The following is a 23,869-nucleotide window of genomic DNA, read 5'->3' on the forward strand; positions in this document are numbered from 1 at the left end:
CGAGAGAGGAGCGTCGGTCGCGCCTGCCGGGCCCCGCCGCCGCCGCCGCCGCCCGAGTCCGCGCCCCGCTAGCGCCGCCGCCCGCCGCCCGCCCCGGGGCCCCGCGCCCGCAGCCGCATTTCAGCGCCCGGCGCCCGCCCCGCCCGGCCCCCTGCGCCGCACGCCCCCCGCCGGCGGGCCCGCCCCGCGCACGGGCTGCTGGGACTGGTAGTTCCGCGGCGGCTGCCGGCGCCCAGGCGGGGCGCGCGCCGGACTACAAGTCCCAGAGGGCCCCGCGCCGGCCCCCGGGGGGCGGGGCGGGAGGCGGGAGCGCAGTCCGCGCGCGGGCGGGGGCGGGGGCGGGGCCGCGGAGGGGGCGGGGCCGCTCGGGGGCGGGGCCTCTGCGGGGGGCGGGGCGGGGTCCTTGCAGCGCCCGGGAGCTCCGAGCTCCGAGCTCCGAGCTCCGAGCTCCGAGCTCCGAGCTCCGAGCTCCTCGTGGGGTGCACCCCCCCGGGGGCGCAGCGCGTGCGCAAGCCCCGCCCGCACAGCTGCGAGGCCGCGGGCCGGGATGGTGCAGTCCTCGCCCCGGGTTTCATCATCCCGGGCCCGCAGGTGCCAGTCGCGCCTGCAGCCCCTGCGCACCTGCACCCCCTGCCGACGCCCCTGCAAGCCCCTGGCATAGTCCAGCTCGCACGCCTGCGGGCCTGCGGTCCCCTTCCCACGCCTGGCCGAAGCTGCAGGAGGTCCTGCTTCTCTCCAAGGCTTCTCGGCACACAGGTAGGCGCTGCTGCATAGTCGTTGAAGAATGAGAGCTCAGCATAGAGCGACCATTACTCTTGGCAAAGGTGTTCCCAGGTAGGCAGGGGCACCTGGGTCCCGCAGAGCGAGCTCGGCGCAAGAGCCAGCGCCAGAAACCAGAGAGCACCCCCTGTCTGGGCCTCAGGCTCTCTATCTGCAAAGTACATGGAATGAGGTGACCCCTGAGCTCCCTTCTCGTCTTGGAAATTCTGCATCTAGGTGTTTTTTAGGCAGAAAAGCAGCCCAAAGCTCCCTCACCCCAACGAACACACACACTCCACATTAGATTTGTGAAAGTAAGGGGCAAGGGGGCACCTAAAAAACACAGCAGCGTAGGGGAGGAGGTGCTAGAAAATCTGGGTTTGAATGGAGATGCATGTAATCACTCACCTCTTGGCTGACTCTGAGCATGTTACTGAGCGTTTGTAAGCTAAGTTTTCCCATCTGTAAAGTGGGGTCACGCACTCATCTCACTGTCTGTGATGATAGTTCGGGGAGGCGACCGTTAAAAAAGCCAAGAGTTTGGAACCTGGTGCTGTGGGTCACTCTTACGCATCCTTGTCAAAAGAATGAACGCCATGCGCTTGAATTAAATACGTTGATTGCCAATAAAGGGGAAGGGGGAATGGAGAGAGCAGCAGAAACGAAAGATGTCTCTGAATATTCCTGTGTTAGGAAACTGGCTTTCCCACAAAGGAAACTTATTCAGGCTCCTCATCAATGGTTCCGCCCCCAGCACCTAGATCTATGCTGCCTCCTTCCTGGCTTCTGTCCCAGTGGACAGGGACGCAGTCTCCAGGTAAAGGATTCCCCCCCACCGCAGGGAGTTTGGCTTCTCTAAGGACCCCGCTGCCTTCAATACCATGTTCTCACCTACTCTACCCAGTCGTGGAGCAACACCCCCACCCTTGCCAAAGGGTCATGCGCTTCCTGTCATCTCCACCCGTGATCAGAAGGGGCCGGGGAGCTGGGAGGGTAGATGGGTAGAGAGAGGTGAGCACAAATCCGTTTGCAAAACTGGGAAAAACAATGCCTAGCACACAGTGCATCCACGTGGGCTCGCACGTCATCATTTAGGAAACAAGTTAATGTCTCAATTATGTCCTTTGCCAATCTGTCATGGTTGCGTGAGAAGGAAGCTCCCTTTCTTTCCTGTGAGCCACACTTTTCGGTTCACGAAGCGCTTTCATACTCATCACCGCATTTGAACCTGATAGACCTCAATGAAGTGAAACAGGCAGGCATCATCCCCATCTTGCAGACGAAGCTCAGGGACACCAAGTGACGTGTTCACGGGGCACAGTCAGGTGCAGAGCAGGGACCGATTTCCAAGCCCATGCTGCAGCCCATACACGCAGGGACCAGTGTGTCTCTCGGGGTTTGGGGCTTTGCACAGGCATTGCAATGCGCTGAGCCCAGGAGGGCTTTGGGGTGGTAGCTACGGAGGTGATGATGGTGGTGACAGCACGAACTTTGCCCCCATCTTGCCCTCTAGACCCGACTGGGGAGGGGGCAGGAGCTGGCCTCTAAATATCGCAAATAACACCTGATGGAACAGTCACGACAGTCCCGCCTGTGCGCTGGACGAGACTGCAGGAGCACAGAAGCCCTTGCTGCCCCGCGCGGCGGGGAGTCACCTGCTTGCAGGACGCAGTGCCCGGCGTCGTTCCTTAGCGACTTTTGACCGAGCACCTCCTGCGTGTCTGGGGCCGGCGTGGGCTCTGGGCCGCAGGGAGTCGCACAGGGTCCCCGCCTCCACACAAGTGCTCGGGCAAGGCAGACCCCCCTAGATAAGCCCACGCGAGCTGCGGCTACGCTAACTGCCGGGCTGGAGGACGGAGTTGCATGACGGCCCAGGCGTCTGAGGGAAGGGTTCCCGGTCAAGGCAGCCCGGGAACTGCCGGGAGGCGACGAGCAGGGTGAGGGGTGCAGCCCCGGTGGGCGGGGAGCCATGCAGACAGCGAGCCAGGAGAACTCGCCCTCAGCCTCGCCCTCCCAGCGGCCCTGCCCTGGGTGCCCTCACCCCGCAGGCCCGGCCCGGGGCTGGCACAGGCCTTGGGCAGGAGGGGACGCCTCGTAGGGGGCTTGGTGTTGGGGACGGGGTACCCCCGGTGCAGGCCGGGCACTCGGATGACAGCAGGACAGGCCCCGTGCAGGAGCGGACGCCTCACAGGGGCTCGGTGTCGGGGACGGGGCCCCCCAGGTGCAGGCCGGGCGCTGGGGTGACAGCGGGGCAGGCCTCGGGCAGGAGGGGCCGGGCTGGGAGGCCAGAGTCGGGGGGTGAGCGGTTAGGACTGGCAGCCTCCACCCGAGTGTACAATTCTGGGTTGTACCCGCAGAGCAACCAGGAGTCTCCGGCAGCTTCGGGGACAGGCCACGGGGTAGTACTGGTGCTTACAGTCCTGCTGCGGAGGGTGGACTGGGGCAGGGAGCTGGGGGCGCGCGGGGGGGCCGTGGCGCTGCCGGCCTGGACTCTCCTGCACCCCGGAACCTAGTGAGCACCATGCCCCGTGCACCTGTCCCACAGCCTGGGTGGAGCGAGTCAGGTGGACTCCGGAAGGCCCGAGCTCCGGCGGCGGGTGCGGGGCAGCAGGAGGGGGTGCGGCCCGGGCAGCCCCTGGGGGTGCAGAGGGTGCAGAGGGTGCAGTGCGGCCACGGCATCAGCGGGTGGGAACCCGACGGGAGACGCTGTCCCACAAAGAGCAGGCGGGCTTGGGGGCCACGGAAGGGGCGCGAGGTCCTCCGGGAGGTCACAGGGTGCTGGAGCTGGGGGCTGGGGGACCTGCGGGAACCCTCGCTCCCGGTGGGGGTCAGGGCCCTCGACCATCAGCTGCCTCGGCCCGGGCAGTGGTTCCGCGCAGCAGCCCCCGCGTGTTTGCCTAAAACACGGATGCCAGAGTCCGACACGCGGGCTCCGGGGCTCTAGAGCTGGGCTTGCCCAGGGACTTCCTATCATCAGGGTTTTTCTTTTAAGTTTTGGTTCTTAAGAGAGAGCGTGAGCAGGGAGAGGGGCAGAGGGAGAGAGACCCCTCATCAGTGCCCACGCCCAGCCCAGGGCCTGATGTGGGCTCCAGCTGATGCCCAAGGTCGCGCCCTGGGCTGAGGCCAAGAGTCCGCAGGCACCTGACTGCCGCCCGGCGCTCGTCCCACCACCGGGTCTCGAGGTGCAGCGAAGTGGAGGACCACAGGGACCCCGCAAGGCTCGCAGCACCCGAGTGGGAAGAGCACAGGTAGGAGCTCCGGACTCTGCTTCCAGGGTTGTCACTAATGTGTCCCACGACCTTGAGCCAGGGCCACCCTCACCTCGGCCTCCTCATCTGCACAACTGCCTGCATGTCCCCCTGATTTCCGAGCCCCCGGCTCCAGCTTGAAGGCCTTCAGTCTCCTTTTCCAGCCACCTGGCTCCCTCGCGGGCACGGTTGCAACCTCTGCTCGCTGTGCCTCGGTTTCCTTACCTGTCAGTGAGGTGACGACAGTGCCTCCCTCAAAGGGTTGCTCAGAGAGAAAGAAATAATATATAATTATAAATACAAATATTCATATATGATACATCATATTATAAATATTAACTATAATATAAATATCATAAATATAAATTATAATAAAATTATATATGACAGTACTTTTATTTTTTTATTTTTATTTTTTAACATATAACAGTATTTTTAAAACAAGGTCTAGGGATCCCTGGGTGGCACAGCGGTTTAGTGCCTACCTTTGGCCCAGGGCGTGATCCTGGAGACCCGGGATCGAATCCCACGTCAGGCTCCCGGTGCATGGAGCCTGCTTCTCCCTCTGCCTGTGTCTCTGCCTCTCTCTCTCTCTCTCTGTGTGTGTGACTATCATAAATTTAAAAATAAATAAATAAAACAAGGTCTGGCTGGTGTTATTAAAGAAAAATTTTGCAGGATTGACTTCCACCAGTCTGTTCTGGCATGCTTCTGATAATATGAGAATCCTCTGGATCAATGACAGCCGGAGCGCAAACTCTGACGCGTTTCCCACGTGTTGGGCCCAGTTCAGTATTTATTGCCACCGTAGCGACAGACACCAGTTTTGGGCAACATGGCGCAGTATTCCCGTCCAGATTTCCTCAGGGTTGGGCAGTTGTTGGCGAGCCGGCCAGGTGCCCCTAAATTGATATTTTTACTTTTTTTTTAAAGATTTTATTTATTTATTCATGATAGAGAGAGAGGCAGAGGCACAGGCAGAGGGAGAAGCAGGCTCCATGCAGGGAGCCCGACGCACAACTCGATCCCAGGCCTCCAGGATCACACCCCGTGCTGCAGGCAGTGCTAAACCACTGTGCCCATTTTTACTTTTTTTAAAGATTTTATTTATTTATTCATGAAAGACACAGAGAAAGAGAGAGGCAGAGACCCAGGCAGAGAGAGAAGCAGGCTCCATGCAGGGAGCCCGACACGGGACTCGATTCCGGGACCCCGGGCTCACAACTTGAGCCGAAGGCAGATGCTCAACCGCTGAGCCCCCTCGGGATCCCTAAATTGATATTTTTAAAGTTTCTTTTCCTTTGGATATTAGGGTAGATTAGAAAGTCTGAAAGACCAAACACTCCGTTGCTAATGGTGGTTATCTTTGCATGGTGGGCTTATTGGTGACTGATCTTTCTTTTCGCTTGATGTATTATCAGTGTTTGAAAAAATAAAAATAAGTTTTAAAAAAAAAGGCAAAAGCAGCATGACCACATTCTAGGGAACTGTATACACAGAGGAATTGAAGGCAGGGACTTGAGCGGGTATTTGTACACCGATGTTCAAAGAAGCATCATTCACAATTGCCAAAAGGTGGAAACAACCCAGACGTCCCTTGACGAACGAACGCGTGGGTAAACAACCTGTAATGGGACGTTCTCCGATCTCTAAAAGGAAGGAAATCCTGACTGTGCTGCACAGAAGTGAAACGTAAAGATGGGACAATGCTAAGTGGAAAGGACAAAGGCCCATTATGCAGGCACGAGAGAACAAATATTGTGATTCCACGTCCATAAAGGGCACGCAGAATAGGTAAATTTATAGAAGCAGGAGTTCCCAAGGGCTGGCGGAAAGGCCGAGTGGGAAGGTGTTGTTTAATGGGTATAGAGTTCCAGTTTGAGATGACGAGAACGTTCTGGAGCTGGATGGTGGTGATGGTTATGCAAGAACGTAAATGTGCCTGATGCCACTGGGCCATACACTTAAAAATGGTCAAAATAGTGAATTTTGTATTATGCATATTTTACCGTAATAAAAAATAACCACAAGGATTTCCCGTATAGCGCCAGAAAATGTGAAAAGGGAAACAATGTACGTCTCAGAAAGCCGAAGGCTGCGGAGAGCTTCTGGGAGGCGGCCGCTCAGGCTTCTCCACCTCCCGCCCTCTCTCGGCCGCACACCGGGCAGTGCCCATCCTCACCCTTCATGATTCCCTTTCTAACCGGAGGCCCCCCCCCTTTTTTTTGTAAGTCAGGCTTCAAGTTTTAGGAGAAAATTAGGGGTGATTTTGTTGAGATTCCAGCCACTCTGAGTCAATTTGAGGCAAATTATCGCCTCCCTACGAAGCAAATATTGGTTGAGTTGAGCTGATAGCCAGGACACACACCTGGGTGCAGCTCTCCAAGTGATGTGCGAAGTGGGTTAAAGATAAACTCGTAAGGCTCCAAAGCCAAGCAGACCAGGCAACTGCAGGGGCGAAGCAAGGGTGGCCCACAGAGACGGAGACCGAGCAGAGACATTTCCAGAAGCGGCGCTTACACCGCAGCATTGCCTCGACGGCGTTTCAAGGCAGGGGCAGCGCGTGGTCCTAGCGACGGGTCCAGCCGAGCACAGGGGGTGCTGGAGCTGAGGGCAGGAAAGGGTGTGGGACAAGGGGACAAGGAGCCAGTACCCGCTTCAGGCGCTCATGCAGCCGCTCTCACCCGGACTCTTCGTGGGTCCACATTCCTTGGTTTCTTGCTTCCTGGTCCTGCAGGGGTATGAACCCCTGGCTCTACTCCTTCGGTCACAGACCTTCAGGAAGGATTTTAGAAACCGTCCAAGGAACCAACATAGAGAATCCTCAGCAGCCAACTCGGTGGCTGCAGCCACTCCGCCCCTTAAAACACAGACTAAATATTAAGCAACGGTTGCAATCAATATTCCCAGCCTGGGAGGGAGGGCCGGGGGGGCTCAGCGGTTTGGCGCCTGCCTTTGGCCCAGGGCGTGATCCTGGAGTCCCGGGATTGAGTCCCGTGTCGGGCTCCTGGCATGGAGCCTGCTTCTCCCTCTCCTCTGCCTGTGTCTCTGCCCCTCTCTCTCTCTCTCTATCATAAATAAATAAATAAATCTTAAAAAAAAATTTTTCCAGCTGGTTTCCTCTCCAACTTTTCCCAGATATTTTCTTCATGAAGCCACAGAATCCTTCACCTAGAGAGGCTTGCTAAATAGGTTCAGGACCCAGGAACATAGGAGATAAAGAATATCTATGCCGAGCCTTATGCTTTGTAGTTCTCGTTTCTTCCTTTAGCTTTTAAATGCTGGTTCTTGAGCGTTCTTCAGACCCCTCTGTGTTAGGGAAGCAAATGTGCTTCTTGTTTTTCCGCTTGAGGAAATAGAACAGATGTTTACCTAGAACCTTATCTGTGCGTTTATCTGTCTCTCGTAGGCCCGGGTTAGCCCCAGGGGGCCTGGCACAAAGCTTCGTTTACATTCCTGCTGATATCTATTAAGCAATTTTAGCGTGTCAGGCGCTTTGCTGCGTCTCGGACACGCCCAGAGCAACACAGCGACACGTGCACCATCGGGCTCCCCACAGCAGGGACGGCAATACCGGGGTTCCGAGGGACAGGACGACCTGTGAGGATCAAGAGCTGAACTAGAACTTGGGACCTAGGAGGTTAAAGGCTGGGTCCCACAGAGCTGCCCCCGCGTGCCACTGGTCACAAGCAGAGTCCCCAGGCTACCTGCACTTGTGCCCCGATGGCTACAAACCCCGGACTCCACAACCCCGTGTGTCACTCAGACTCAGCCGTTCTCTAGAAGGACTCCCAGAGCTCAGGAAAGCACTGCCCTCGGGATGACAGTCTTGTAAAGGACACGACGCAGGAGCAGCGCCGCGGAGGGGACGCGTGGGAGGCTGTGGGTCGGGGCCACGGCCAGGGCTGCCCGGGCGGCACCCCCGCGCCCGCCAGCTCGCCAGGCCTCCTCGTTCTGATCAAGGCTTCATCGGGCGGCTGGACTGCTGACGTCCTTGAACGTTGGACTCAGTTCCCTGGAGTCTCTGACTCAGTTCCCTGGAGTTCACCAGGCGGGGCTGAAAGTCCCAGCCTTGAGCCCTTCCCTTGCACCACCGCCACTGCCACGCCACCGCCACCGCCACCGAGGCTCCCACAGGCGCCCGTCAGCATGAACACCCCTGTGCTCGCGGGGACTCCCCAGGAATGACGGAAGCCCCTCCTAGTACTCAGGCTGCTCCAGGAGTTTTGGAGCTCGTGCCAGGAACTGGGAACAAAGACCAACTCCGTTTTGTTCTATCATTTTATTTCACTTTTTTTTTTTTTTTTTTTTGCATCGTGATAAGTGTCTCTTTAATCCCCATCACCTATTTCGCCCGCCTGCCCTCAGGTGGCCATCAGTTGGTTCTCTACAGTTAAGAGTCTGTTCCTTGGTTTTTCTCTCTCTCTCCTTTTTTTTTCCTTTGCTCATTTGGTTTGTTTCTTAAATTCCACACAAGAGCGAAATCGGGTGGTATTTGTCTTTCTGTCACTGCGCGTTCCACATCCATCACACTCTCCGGCTCCGGCCTTGTCTTTGCAAATGGCAAGATTGTGTTTCCAACGGCTGAATACTATTCCTTTACATGGACACCACATCTTCTTTATCCATTCGTCTGTCGACGGACACTTTGGGCCGCTTCCTGGGTTTGGCCGTGGTCGGTACGGCCGCGACACACAGGGGTGCGTGTGTGGTTTTGCACTTGGGGAGTAAATACCTAGTAGTTCTATTTTTAACTTTGTGAGGAGCGTTCATACTGTGTCCCAGAGTGGCTGCACTGTTTGCACATCCACTGACTAGAGGGTTCCTTTTTTCCTCCACATGTTCATAAACACTCGTGGTCTCTTCTGTTTTTGATTCTAGCCGTTCCCATAGGTGTGAGGTGACATGGTGCTGTCGTTCTGCTCTGCGTTTCCCTGACAATGAGTGACGCTGAGCATCCCTCCATGTGCCTGTTGGCCATCTGGACGTCTTCTTTTTTAAAAAATATTTTATTTATCTTTTTACGAGAGACACAGAGAGAGAGAGAGGCAGAGACCCAGGCAGAGGGAGAAGCGGGCTCCCTGCAGGGAGCCTGATGCAGGACTCGATCCCGGGTCTCCAGGATCATGCTAAACTGCTGAGCGCCCCCAGGATCCCCTATCTGGACGTCTTCTTTGGAGCAATGTCTATTTACAACTTCTGCCCATTTGTAAATTGTATTATTTGTTTTTTGGGTGTTGAGTTGTATCGTTTCTTTACGTATTTTGGCTACTAACCCTTTATCAGATGTCATTTGCAAGTATATCCTCTGATTCTGTAGGTTGCCTTTTGATTTTGTTGATTGTCTCCTGTGCTGTGCAGAAGCTTTTATGTTGATGTAGTCCCACTAGCTTATTTCTGCTTTTGGTTCCCTTGCCTCAGGAGATATATCTAGAAAAATGTTGTTATGGCCCACGTCAGAGACATTACTGCCGCGCTGTCTTCTAGGATTTCAGGTCTCACATTTAGGCCTTTGATGTATTTTGAGTTTATTTTTGTGTGTGGTGAGAGAAAGTGGTCCAGTTTCATTCTTTTGCTTGTGGCTGTCCAGTTTTCTGAACATCTTTCTTGAATGTCTTTTTCTCGTTGTATATTCTCTCCTCCTTTATCAAAGATTAATTGACCATATAACTGTGGGTTTATTTCTGGGTTTTCTATTCTATTCCACTGATCCGTGTGTCTGTTTTTGTGCCAATACCATATGGTTTCCGCTACTACCACTTTGTAATATAACTTGAAATCTAGAATTATGATACCTCTACTTTTATTTTTCTTTTTCAAGATGGTTTTGGCTATTTGCTCTCTTGTGGTTCCATCATATTTTAGGATGGTTTGTTCTAGTTCTGTGAAAAAAGGATATTGGTATTTTGATAGGGACTGCATTAAGTATGTAGATTGGTTTGGGTAGTATAGACATTTTAACGATATTTGTTCTTCCAACTCATGAGCATAGAATGTCTTTCCATTTCTTAGCATCATCTTGAATTTCTTTTATTAGTGTCTCCTAATTTTCAGAGCACAGGTCTTTCACCTCTTTGGTTAAGGTTATTCCTAGATACTTTATTGTTTTTGGTGCAATTGTAAATGTGTTGTTTTCTTAATTTCACTTTCTGCTGCTTCATGAGTACTATATATGAAAATGCAACAGATTTCTGTACGTTGATTTTTGTATCCTTCAATTTTACTGAATTCATTTATCAGTTCTAGTTTTGTTTTTTGGTGGAGTCTTTTAGATTTTCCTACATAGACTATCATGCCATCTGCAAATAGTGAGGGTTTTACTTCTTTCTTACCAATTTGGACATCTTTTTTTTTTTTTTTCCTGTATGCTTCCTAATTGCTGTGGCTAGGACTTCTAGTATTATATTGAATAAAAGTGGTGAGAATGAACGTCTTTGTCTTGTTTCTGACCTTAGGGGAAAAGCTCTCACTTTTTCACTGAGTATGATGTTAGCTGTGGTTTTTCAGATAAGGCCTTTATTATGTTGAAATATGTTCCCTCTGGACCGGTTTTGCAGAGGGTTTTTATCATGAATGGATGTTGCACCAAATATGAATTGTACTATGTCACAATAGCATATAGATGAATCCTGGGTTTTTTAAGCCATTCTCCCAACCTTATGTGGTTTTTTTAAAATTCAAGTATAATTAATATACAGTGTTATATTAGTTTCAAGTCAATCTATGACTTAAAAAAATATTCTATTTATTTATTCATGAGAGACACAGAGAGAGGCAGAGACACAGGCAGAGGGAGAAGCAGACTCCCTGCAGGAGCCGATATGGGACTCGATCCCAGGACCCCAGGGTCATGGCCTGAGCTAAAGGGAGATGCTCAACTGCTGAGCCACCGAGGTGCCCCTATCTATGACTTTTGATTGAGAGTTTAGCCCATTTACAATAGCAGAATTACTGATAAGAAAGGACTTACTATTGGCATTTTGTTATTTGTTTTCTGTTTGTCTTGTAGATTATTTTTGTCCTTCACCTCCACTATCACTGCCTTCCCTTGCATTTAGTCAACTTTCATAGTGACCTGATTTGATTGTCTCCTTATTTACTTTTGTGCATATTCTATAGATAATTTCTTTCTCGTTTCCATGGGGATTACATGTAACAACCTAATGTTAAAACAGTCTATTTTCAGTAATCTCTACGCCCAGTGTGGGACTTGAACTCACAACCTTGAGATCAAGAGTCTCACACTCTAATGACAGAGCCAGCCAGGTGCCCCATAGCAGTCTACTCTAAATAAATACCAACTTAGCTTTGATCACATATAAGAACCACACTGCTTTACAGTTCCATCTCCCCACACTTTGTTTTTAATGTCAGAGTTACATCTTTATGTACCTGTTAACATGGATTCATGACTATTCACAAGGAGGAACTGGGAGTCTATACTTAAAGAACTAACACCTTGACCTTCCAGCTGCCACGTGCTGGTTCTGGGCCCCAGCTTTTCTTTCTTGCCTCAGACTCAGGCACTCAGCTTGTGGGATTTGACACTTGATTAGATGCTGTGATCCCAAGTGCAGAGCTCCTCATTCTTACGGCATCAGGACCCAGAGGACAGAAGCTCTTCGCTTTTGAAAAGTTCGGGGAAATAGAGCATAGAAAAATAATATATCTGAGAAAAAAGCAAATCCTACAAAGACTGAATGATCTTGTGCTAGTCCAGAGGACCCAGGTCCCTACTATGGTCGGGGTTTCACAGAGGTCAAGAAAGGCTCCAGATGATTCCATTATTTAAGGGTCATTTTAATTAAGGAGGAGAAAAGGCCAATGCAGGGTACAACAATTGTGATATCCTTTAATTTATTTATATATTTAGTAAATTTTTTTATATAAAAATGTTCAAACTCATAGAAAAGTAAGACACCCATATACCCACCAACTAGATTCAATGACTGTTACATTTTTGCCATATTTACTTCCTTTAGATATAAATACTTCATCAAATCAAAGATGCCATTGATTGTAAGAGGCCCCATTATTTTATATAACAATAAGAAAAGAGAAAACACTGCCATTAATTGTTTAAGCACCACCAATTTCTAAGATACATTCTAATTTCGGGGATATTAAGATATAAAAGAAGTGTGTCTAGAGATTATGTATTATATAACTCCATTATATGAAGTGTTACATCAAGTAAAACTAATCTTTGGTGAAGGAGATCATCAAAACAGTGGTTCCCTCAGTGAGGGGCTGGAGAGGACATTAACTTGGAAGAGGCAGGAGGAAATTTTCTGGGGAAAATATTCTGTATTTTGATAGAATAATGGCATTTGTCAAAACTCATTTCACCGTAAGACTTAACATCTGTATATAATGCATAATATTGTAAGTATTATACCTCAGCTAGAAGCCAATGGGGCACCTGGGCGGCTGAGTCAGCGAAGTGTCTGACGCTCGATTTCGCCCAAGTCATGACCTCCGGATCCTGAGCTTGAGCCCCGCGTTGGACTCTGTGCTGAACATGGACTCTCCTTAAGAGTCTCTCTCTCCCTCTGCTCCTCCTCACCCTAACAAGGAAAACTTAAAAAAGAAGAAATTAAAATAACAAAACGTGACTGGAAATTTGATTTTTTTTTTGATAAAACATTTTAAAAGTAAAATTACAGTAAATTCTTTAGCAGGCATCTCTAAAAAATAAGAGCATTCTACTATACAGCTGCAATGCCATTATATCATATGTAAACATTTAACAGTAGTTTCATAATATCATCTTTGGTCCATATTCAAATTTCTCTAAGTATAATCGTCTAAAATTTTATATTTGTTGTTTGTAAGCTTTTTATTAGAAAATAAAATACATATACAGAAAACTACACCAAACATACATAGCCACCACTTATGACAAAAGGTAGACCTGTGCTGGCCACCTTGGAAGGAATCCATATGTTTCATCTCAATCACAACCAACCTTTTTTCAAAGTGACCACAATTCTAAGCAAGATTCCATGAGTTTCCATGTGCCAATAGCAGGTTGGTTGTTTCCTTACCCTTTACACTCAGTTGGATACAAAATCTTTGGCTCACATTTTCTTTCCTGGATATCTTAAATATGTGACTCTGTTTTCCTCCACCATAAAGAAATGCTATTGAAAGTCTAATGAAAATCTAATTTTCTTTCCATTATAATTCACTTGGATCTTTGGCCTAGTTACAAAAGGGGCCAGTTTTATTCTTTTTCCTTTAAAGTTTAGAATATGTCTTAGTATATGTCTTTCTGGATCAATATTTCCAGTTTTAAGGTATACCTTTTCAAAATGTCGTTTCAAATCTTTATTTATTTTTTTTATTTTGGAGGAGGTGGAGGGAGAGGGAGAGAGAGAGAGAGAGAATCTTAAGCAGACCCCATGCCTCCCAGTGTGGAGCCCGATGAGGGGCTCGATCTCACAACCCCCGAGATCATGATCTGAGCCAAAATCAAGAGTTGGACACTTAACCAACTGAGCCACCCGGGTGCCTGGTTTCAAATCTTTATTTTAGGAAAGTTTTCTTGAATTATAATTTTTACTATTCATCAGGTTCTGTTGGTTTTGTTTTCATTTGCAGTTACTCTTAATGTAACATATCTTATTTACATGGCTTCAATATGTACACTTTCTCTCAAATTCTTTTTCTTTTTTTATTCGGAATTTAAAAACCATTCTTGTTTCACCTTCTATTTCTCAAATATCCATAGTATGTATTCACTCTTGTTTTGTTTTGTTTTTAGTTTAGCTTTATTTCTGAATGAAATTATTTATTCTTGATCTCCCCTAGGTTTTGTCACTTAATCGCAGTCTTTTTCTAGTTCTAATTCGTGTTAATCTTTGATATCTTAAATCTTTTGAAGTATCTCTTAGCCAGTTTTAAAACACTAGTTTATATTTTTCATCAGTTTTGTTGAGAGCAACTTGGTCACTTAGCTTTATGACCCCATGTTGCTTAAACTATTCCAGCCTCATCAGGCCTTCTCAGAGACCCTTTGTACTCCCCCACTACTGGAGCCAACCGCCACTTCGACTGCCTGGCTAGCATTAGTTCACCCTGCCTTCTGCGAATACAATTATCAGGCCCATTAGTTGCCCTGTTTCCTCCCCCTACGTCCTCCTGTATAAATGTAAATATAATGCGGGTCCTACAGGGGTGCTGCCGGCTGTCCTCACTCTCTTGCATTTCTGAATTTTGTGGGGATTCGCCATCATCTGACTTTGTTGTCAATCGATGTTGTCCATTGTTGTTTTTGGATTTAGCATCTAGTTACTCTGGTTTTTTATTTGTTTGTTTGTTGGATGGATGGATGGAGAGAGGATTCAGGGAGATTAAAAAACTATGCCACTGCTGCCTCTTTCCAGAATTGTCATGGAGAGGAAAAGAGCCAGGAGGGCTCAGGAATCAAATTACTATATTTTCATCAAGACCATGTGTCTGCTGGGGCTCCCGGGTGGCTCAGTCAGTTAGGCATCTGCCTTTGGCTCAGGTCATGATCCCTGGGTCCTCGTATTGAGCCCCCCATTGGGCCCCCTGCTCAGTGGGGAGTCTGCTGCTCCCTCTGTTTCTATTCATTCTCTATCTCAAATAAATAAAATCTTAAAAAAAAAAAAAAAAAGACCACGTATCTGAACCAAGGTTAAGTGTGAACAGGAGAGGGTGGTTCCCAAGAAGCAAGCTATCATATTTTTTAATTCTATACCAAAGAAGAGAAACAAACAAATGTTCACTATGTATTTTATATAACATTTCACTTCAGGGGATCCACTATTTTAAACAACAAGTATGGTAGCTCTTCCTCGGTGCTGCCTGCAGCGGTGACAGCCATCTCCTACTTGGCCTCAGACCTCTGGTGAAGCCCAAGATCGTTCAGGAAAGGACCAGGAAGTTCATCCAGCACCAGTCAGACCTGTATGTCAAAGCTAAGTGCAGTAGGCGGAAACCCAGAGGCATTGACAATACAGCCCACAGAAGATTTAAGGCCAGAACTTGATGCCCAACGTTGGTTACAAAAGCAACAAGAAAACAAAGCAGGTGCTGCCCAGTGGATTCTGGGAACTCCTAGTCCACAGTGTCAAGGAGCTTGAAGTGCTGCTGATGGGCAACATCTTACTGTGCAAAGATCGCCCACAAAGTCTCCTCCGAGAACCGCAGAGTCACTGTGGATAGAGCAGCCCACCTGGCCATCGGAGTCACCAAGCCCAATGCCAGGCCCTGCAGTGAAGACAGTGAATAGACAGCGTATGTGTGCATCGTGTTTGTGTCACTAAAACCATAAAACTACCCAAAAAAGTATGATCATGCAATTACACGACTTGTCCTTTAACCCTATTTTAAAGTTAACTTTTAATTATATGAATGATTTACAAATACATTCCTTTCTAAGAGATTAATAGAGAGTCGTGTAAGGCTAAAGTCCTCTTTGACCACCTCACCAACCCAAATTCCCTGGCTATGTTTTGATGCCTGGCTGACCTTGCCCCATCTCTGGTCCATTACTTTCTGCCCTGCTGAGAGCGTTTAAAGTCATTTTAACGTGGTATCAAGTTAAATGTAATTATGAAGGTGAATCCATTAATACCTATTTGGGGAGGATTATTTCTACAAAAATGTAACTCTTGAGAATGGTTGAGAATTTAAGAAATTTGGCTCTTTCTCTGTTCTTTAGCATGGGGAGAGCCTTAAGTCATGGTTTCACCCTTGATCAATAATCTTTCTGTTCCACCATGGTAATTAATGGGATGTTTGGCTCTGCTATCACAAGGTTTGTTGAGCTTGTTTTGAATTATTGTGCATTATGATTCAAGTTGCAAAAAGCCCTACTCGTATTGGCTTTTAAAAAGGGATACATTGGTTCATGGACTCAAACAGGATGGAGGTATTTGGCGCTTCGAGAGTTGTTGGATTTAGGGCTCCAATCAGGTCATGGCAATATGCCCTACCCACCCTCAGGCCTCCCCCTCCCCCCCGTTGTATTGCATGGCATGAGCCCAACGCTGTGTCCTCTTGGCAACGCCCTGGTAGTTCTGTGCTGGAGGTTCTTCTCTTTGTTCTGCATTTTTTGTTTGTTGACTCCTTCTCAGCGGCCTCCCTTCATAGCAGTAAAAGTGCTGTGGTAGCTCCTCTCCCCATATCTTCCCCTCACCAAAACCAATAAAGAACAGAGGACTTTCTTCTCCCAGAAGCCCCAGGAAAAGTCCCATCATGATTCACTGGCTCTGATAGAGTCACAGGCCCAGCCCCGAGCCAATAACTGAGGTCAGGGTAACACTGATATGCTCATTGGCTCATGGCTCGTCAGAGTTGGCAGCTTCTTCTGAACCTGTCAAATGGTGGTGGGGTTGGGGGCTGGGGAGGTGGAGGGGGGCCAGGCACGGCTAACAGTGGGGATGTTACAAGGGTTAGCTCCCTGGCTAGGTGGCACCCTCTCTTACAAGGCAGCATATCACAGTAGTTGAGAGTGTTGAGTATGGAGCCTAATGACCTTGGTTCCAATATGGGTGTAGCTATGCCATTTAAGGGCTAGGTGACCTTGGACAAGTTACCAAACCTCGTTGGGCCTCAGCTTCCTCATCTGAAAAGTGGGGGATGATAGCAATGTCCCCCCTAAGATTGTCGTGACATAAATTTGATTATATATGCATAAAACACTTGGAACAGAGATTAGTATGGGATAAGATCTAAAGTCTTCACCATGACTGAGAGAGACTTAATGATCCTGAGGAGAATGTAGGGGAAATGTTCTGCATAGCAAGTATTGAATAAAGGGCACGAGGTAAAGTGATGGGAAGTTACCCCTTTATTAGCTCATCCATCTCAGTATGGACAGAAGAGCTTCCAGGTTCCGTACGTGCCCGTGATGGGGTGTGGTTTACATGGAGGAGACCTGGGGTGAGGTCATAGCTGGAGAATGCCATTAAGGACAACCCATTGTGAGATTTGATTCACAGACATTGTTCTAGAACTTTAGACTCTGATTCATGGTTTTGCTGCCAGCCTTGGGAGCAGCAGCCGCTTCAGTTTGCGATGAAACATGCTGATTTATAAAACCATTTATAGCTCTCCTCCGTGCTTCACACAGCCATGCCACAAATGACTCAGGTTGCAACCAGAGGGGAAAGCGGGGACTGAGACTGAACTCTCTCTGTAATAGAGTGTAAATTGTCCTTTTGAATAGTGCTTTTTTCATAAATCCCACGTCTCAAACATAGTAATTAAGAGAAGCCTGAAAAACAAAAGAGGCTTGTGTTCCAGGCCTCCTTTTCAAGCCCCAAATGTTGAGTTTTCTGGGCCTGTGTCTTGGCCTGGCATCTGATTCCCCCCAGCAGCCTCCTCCCACCCTTTTCTTAGTAACAATCTCAGATCCTGGCAGCAAATGGCATGTGAAGCTGGGCACTTTTTTTATTCTATACACACAGTGTTACATAAACCTTCCTGCTTTAAAGTAATTTCTTTTGCCCTTTATCTCTTTTGTGTGCCTTTAGGAATCTGCATGGATTCTTAATGAGCCGTATCCTTGGCTGGCTATGCTCTTCCTTTTAAGCAAAACCTATTGATTTTGAATCACTTTCATCCAGGCATTCGCACACTTATCGAGGGCCTACTATGTGCCAGTTGTCTTGCCAGTTGCTGGTATAATCAGAGAGCTTCTCCCTATCCTTTTAAGCTAGTTTTCTTGTCCAAAAGAAATCTACTTTATTTTCCCAAAAAATTCTACTTTAGGCACTGCCCCCTTTTCTTTTCTTTTTTTTTTTTTCTTTAAAAACATAGTCTTAGTGAAAAGGCCTAATTCTTATTTAGTTACCTCTGTTCTAGACAGTTAAGTGAAATGAGACTGACCATTAGTTCTCCCAGGAAATAGCGGGCTATGTTACACTTCCATGTTTCCTAACATAATTCTGAGGGCCTCCTCCTCTCACTCATCTTGCTTATTTTTTTCATTTTTCTAAAGATAGGTCAACATCCTAACTCTTCAGGAAAACTTTCCTAGATCCTTCTGATCTAGATGTTCCTCCTCTTGGCTCCCTTGAGTCCACCATTCCTGGAGAAACTGTTGCAGTTGGACGGTGAGCACTGATTTACTTGTTTGTCATCCTCACTCATGTAGAAGCCGGGCAGAGACCCTGTCCGACTAGACTCACTATCACCAGTGGCTAATAGGTAAGTCCGCAGTGAATTGATGAATACGTATTTACTGAGCACCTACTGTTGCGGTGACTGTACTGTACTCTACTAGGCTTTTGGGACACCAAAATCTTGTTTCTTTAAAGATTGTAATTTAGTGGAAAGATGCACACAAGGCTAATAATTGCATGTACTATACAATCTAGAACTGATCAGTGCTTTGAGGGAAAACAACAGGATGTTAGGAGACTGTGCAGTGGGAGGACACAGAGGTTGAATAAACAGGACTTTTGCCTACGTAGGAATGTGGAGGGAAAATTGCAAAGGCTTTCTGGTAAGAGACTTTGAGGTGTACTAAATGAGTCAGTAGATATGTGAGGGAGTGGGGCAGAGGAGAAAGGGAACTAGCCTGCTTGGTCATCACTGGGCATCTGTTGACGTGGCTCGTTCTGTGTCCTTCTCCAGGTGATAATGCCCTGAGTCTTCTTCTTTGGAATCCAAGCCTTCCTCATTTCCCTTCTGACCTATGCCTTCTCTGGTAATGGGCATTTGACTAGTGATCATGTGATTAGTCTAGGGATGAATGTGAACCTAGGTCAAGTCTGGGAGTCTCAGCAAAAAAATGAAGAAAGACACATTTCTTTCACCACATAGGAGTTTGTGTTCAAAAGAAAAGGGAAAAGATAGATGGAGACTCATAGATTCCTGATGATTTTTTTCAGCACCTGGATCCAGCCGTGCCTAGAACTCCGTGGATACAGTTGTGTCTAAATCCACATATATAGAAGGGCACCTTGGTGGCTCAATCAGTTGAGTGTCCAACGCTTGATTTCGGTTTTTAGGGTTGTGAGATCGAGCCCTGTGCCAAGCGGGCAGTCTGCTTGGGATTCCCTCTCCCTCTGCTTCTCCCCCTCTTAGGCTCTCTCTGCCTCTCTCTCTCTCTCAAATAAATAAATAAATTTTTATAAATTCACATATGTATGGTTCTCAGCTATTGGCTAAACAATTCTCCCATCCTTCTATTTGGCTTAAGCTCATTCTCACAGGGTTTTGGTTACTTGCAACTAAAAGGGTCTCTATTAATACAGTGATTTTAACTGATATCACTCATTTGCTAAAGCCAGAGGGGGCGGGCACCTAGGTCGGTTGCTGGAGCATCTGACTCTTGGTTTTGGCTCAGGTCATGATCTCAGGGTTGTGGGATCAGGCCCTGCATCAGGGCTCCTTGCTCAGCATGGAGTCGGCTTGAGATTCTCTTCCTCTGGCCCCCAAACCCCACAGGCTCTCACTCTCTGTCTTTAAAATAAATAGATACATCTTTAAAAATATATATATAGCCAAAGAGGGTGTGGGTAAAGGTGAGCTGAAGCCACCGTGGAGGTCAGTTAGCGGCAGAGGCAGCCTAAACCCCGCAGTTCCTCTGCTGAGAGGGATTTCCCTGAGCCCTTGGGGTCTGCAGCCTCTGCCCCGAGTCCAGACCCTTGGGTCGGCGTCAGTGTGTCAGCGGCTGGGAACAGATGCACTGAGGGACGACGCTACAGAGCTTCCCGGGCTCTGGCAGGGCATGGAGGCCCGGGTACCCAACGTGCTGGAAAACCACGGTGTGCCTCTGCATTGGAGGAATGAGGGACAACCCTGGTTCAAGAGCCAGCTCGGCAGGCAAACTGGTTTTTGCTGGACCTGCAGAGCCAGAAGCTGGGACTGTCGGTGGCTTCTGTGAGCACCAGCACTGGCGGGTCACAGCTGCCATCTAGCGCCAGAGGTCACCTTTTGCAAGTTGTTTACTGGTTCTTTCCAGCTGGAAGGCTCTTGAGGGCTAATTGGAAGAAGGTCATTACCTCTGTCCTTAAGTCTGGAAGAACCTGAAAATCAGATTTTTTAAAAAATATTTTATTTATTTATTTATTCATGAGACACATAGAGAGAGAGGCAGAGACAAAGGCAGAGGGAGAAGCAGGCTCCATGCAGGGAGCCCAATGCGGGACTCGATCCCAGGACCCCGGGATCAGCCCTGAGCCAAAGGCAGACGCTCAACCGCTGAGCCACCCAGGTGTCCCTGAAAATCAGATTTGTGATATTGTCTCTCATTTAGCTTATTACAGATGCCGTCCCAGAGCATAATTGATTGGATAGGGTGAAAGGTCAACCATTCCACGATGTTAACCTTCAGTCTCATTTCAAACTAGGTAGGTAGGAAGGTAGGTAGGTGATAGATAGATAGATAGATAGATAGATAGATAGATAGATAGATAGGATAGAAAATTTAAAAAATAAATCCTGTAATGGTGAGATTTATGATTCAGAGTTTTGGCAAGAAGCAGGTCGCGCACTCCAAAGCAGGGACTGAGGGGAGATACGAAGGTGTGGGAAGGAGCCCAGGGAGCAGTCAAGGCCTGGGGAAGCGTGCCACGGTTATGGCCGCAGGAAGCAACAACAACTCAGGTCTGATGGAGCAAAAAGAGGGAGAGGACCCCGCAGGGTTTGTTCTATGGAAGAGGCCACGTGACCCGTGCTACTGGGTGCCAACCACCGGTTCTTGGTTGGGTTCTTGAGAAGCACGCTAAGAGGAGCATTCACGTGTAAGTAGTTTATTAAGGGCAGATGGGAAGTGAGGTGGGAGAGGCAGGGCAGTGGAGGTGAGAGAGCCAGGCCAGGTGTGCCCCCAGGCAAAGTCCTACAGGGGTCACCTCAGCCTGATGCTGCAGGAGAGCTCCGGGGGGCTGCCTGGAAGCAGAGAGCCTTGGCATTGAAACTCTCCACCTGCCAGTCACCTCGGCGGTCAGGTGGGAAGGAAGGGGAAGAAGCATGGAAGTAACCTAGGCCCTGGGCCTTCTGAGTGTTCAGGTAGGGTGAAGGGCTGACCCTGGGGCTCTGAGAACACGGCCTGCATGTGGCCAGTAGATGCCGGAGTCAGAGGAGAACGCTGAAAGTTCAAAGGGATCCAAAGGGATCTTGGTGAAGCAACGACATCTCCCCATGTGAGGATGGGAGCTAATGAGATGTGGGATGTCAGTTGACTCCTGAAGACCACAGGTACGTGTAGGGCAGAAGGTGATGCTCAGGAAAGATACAGGGAGAGCCTCAGGACACAATCAGATGACATTCTCAGCCAATCCGAAGGGAGCCCTGCAGCAAACGTTGACCACGAGAGGAGTCATGCACTGTGCAGGGCTGACCAGGGACTAGCACTCCTTGCCATGTCCCGCTGTCAGCTGGTAGTTGACGTGGAAGGACACGGATCCTGAAGGTGGTACAACTGGAGGCCCAGCCACTGGTGCTCCTTGAACTTGAATAACAACTTCTTTTGGAAGGGGGATCCAAACGGAGCACCTCCACAGCTGCCACACTTAATGCAACGGAGCGTATCTGGTTGCCTCAGCCATCTCCCTAACACCGAGAAGGACGAGCCTGCTTGGCAGGAGTACGGGAACAAGGGTCAGGGGAGAAATAGGGTCCTGGTGGTTCACATGAGCATATGGATCCAGCTGTGCCTGAGGCCCATCCTATGCTTGGCTTTCTTGGTTATGTGAACTAATAAATATGCTTTGCCTAAGCCATTTAGAGCTTGGGATCCCTGTTTCAGCAAAAGAAAGGTTCCTGATAATTCACTCCCTGAGCTTCATTTTACTTACCTGTAAAATGAGGCTCCCGAAGCCACCTTGCCGGGTTTGAGGAGGAAGAGGGACAATTAATGTAAAGCACAGGCACAGAGTAGCTGCCCAGTAAATAGCCTCGGACAAAGCAAAGGAAGCAAAGCATGGAATGGACATCTCTGGAAGCCCCTCTGTGTCCGGGGCTGGCCAGGGGGCTGAGTCCAGTACTCGGCAAAGACCAGTGCCGGGCTTGGACCGTCCACAGGTATCCAGCTGTAACGGAGGACTGGCCTCTTGAGTCGCTGTGAGCCTGGGGCTTCTCTGCAATGAGTGGTCCCTGACCCAGCGCGTTATTGTCCATGTAGGAGGAAAAGAAAGTCTTCTTTCTGGCCAAAGATGAAGATTCTCATCCTCTTTTTCGTGGCCTGGACAGTTCTTTGAATTTTTATTTGTTATTGTTGTTTGCAAACTATTCCTTTGGAGAAGTGTGCAAGGTTTATAACAAAATAAAAAGAATAAATATGACCACACTTGTAGCATTGTGGTAATTCCAAAGCTTTCTGGGGGAAAAAAAAAAAAAGCAAACCAAGAAAGAACAAAGACTTCTAATTTATAACTCAAGAGCTATTTTCAATTTTCTGAGAGAAATGGGAAATTTTATATTTTAAAAATCTGCTGAGCTTCCCACTGCTTTTCTTCTGTTCTCCTACCAAAAATGTAAAAGCTTTAAAAGACTCGTTGGTAGAGACTCTGTGTTCTGAATGTTAAAGCAATGACGGTGTAGAGGTGGGGGCTGCTGCATCTCAAGGCTCCTCATCTCCCTGAGGAAGCTCATGTCCTAATTATTACAGAGAACAAAAAGTAGCTTTGAATAGCCATTTCGGTTCACCAAGTACTTAATAGCTGTTATTAAAGAAGCTCCTGCCTGGTCTAATTGCTTATCGTGAGGAGGGCACCTACAGGGCTCTGGAAGCATGCATAAAAGATCGTGAGCAAGATTAGAGATAGCATCAGGGCCAGTGGAAAGGGGACTCCTCCGGCACCTGCCACAGTTCGTTCCTTCTGCCGTCAGGTCAAAGATAGACTAGAGGATCTCTCCTGATTTTTCTCATTTTTTCCCTTAGGGTCAGTGGGACCCCAAAAGCCCACTTTTATGTCACTTCCCTTGTGACACAAAGAGAATGAATGGCCTTGAAGAGTGAATTGTTGCTTCCCTTGGGTACCCGTGGTAGCCAGCACCCAGCATGGCCCCCACCCATCCCTGCCTCCTGGGACATACGCCCTTCCTGAGGCCCGCCTCCACTGAGCGGGGCTGACCCATGCAACCAGAAGCACGTTGCAGAAATGACGTTGGATGAAATGAAATGAGTTACGAAGAGTGTAACTTCTGAAACTAGGCCATAAGAGACATTGTGGATTGCGTCTTGTTCTTGCTTGGATCCCCTGCTCTGCGGACGTCCAGCTTCCAGGTCATAAGGCCACTCAAGCAGTCCTACTGAGAGGCCCCCATGGTGAGGAATGGGGCACCTGCCACCAGCCAGCGTGATAGCTTTAAAAGATATCCACAGATTCTTTGATACACATCCTTTCAAGAAAGGGAGCTTAATTCCTTTCTCTTTGAGTGTGGACTGGACTTGTTGGCTCACTTCTAATGAACAGAACATAGTAGACATGATGGTTTGGGATTTCTGAGACTTAGTCATGAAAGGAATCACGAACTTACCCTTGCTATGTCTCTTAGATCACGTGATCTGGAGGGAATCCCGTGACAGGTTATGAGGACACTCCAACATCCCTGTGGAGAGATCCATGAGACAGGGGACTAGGATTTCCTGTCAGCAGCTATGTGGCTGAGTCATCCCAGAAGCATACCCTCTAGCTCTAGCCAAGGCTTCAGATGGCTGAGTCCTAGCTGACAGCTTGATTGCAACCTCCTCATGACAGCGTCTGTGCCAGAACTACCCAGTTAAGCTGCTCCTAAGTTCCTAATCATTTAAGTTTTTAATTAAGTCTCAAAAAATATATGTAGTTTAATATTATTAGCTAAATCAGAAGAGGAAAATGTATTATTTTTCACCCTAATATGACAAAAGAGACTTTATTGTTTTTGGTTTTGTCAAG

At 48.5% G+C, this 23,869-nt stretch overlaps 1 long non-coding RNA gene across 1 annotated transcript; it reads left to right on the forward strand.

Annotated features, from left to right (window-relative positions):
• Nucleotides 1-430: 430 nt before the first annotated feature.
• LOC140602491 (uncharacterized) lies at nt 431-22,278 on the forward strand. The gene is made up of 3 exons (XR_012005432.1): nt 431-756; nt 14,791-18,097; nt 18,621-22,278. It is a non-coding gene; the product is annotated as an uncharacterized lncRNA (long non-coding RNA).
• The last annotated feature ends 1,591 nt before the right edge of the window (nt 22,279-23,869 follow it).

Source organism: Canis lupus, chromosome 13 (assembly GCF_048164855.1).
Source record: "Canis lupus baileyi chromosome 13, mCanLup2.hap1, whole genome shotgun sequence".
NCBI lineage: Eukaryota > Metazoa > Chordata > Mammalia > Carnivora > Canidae > Canis > Canis lupus.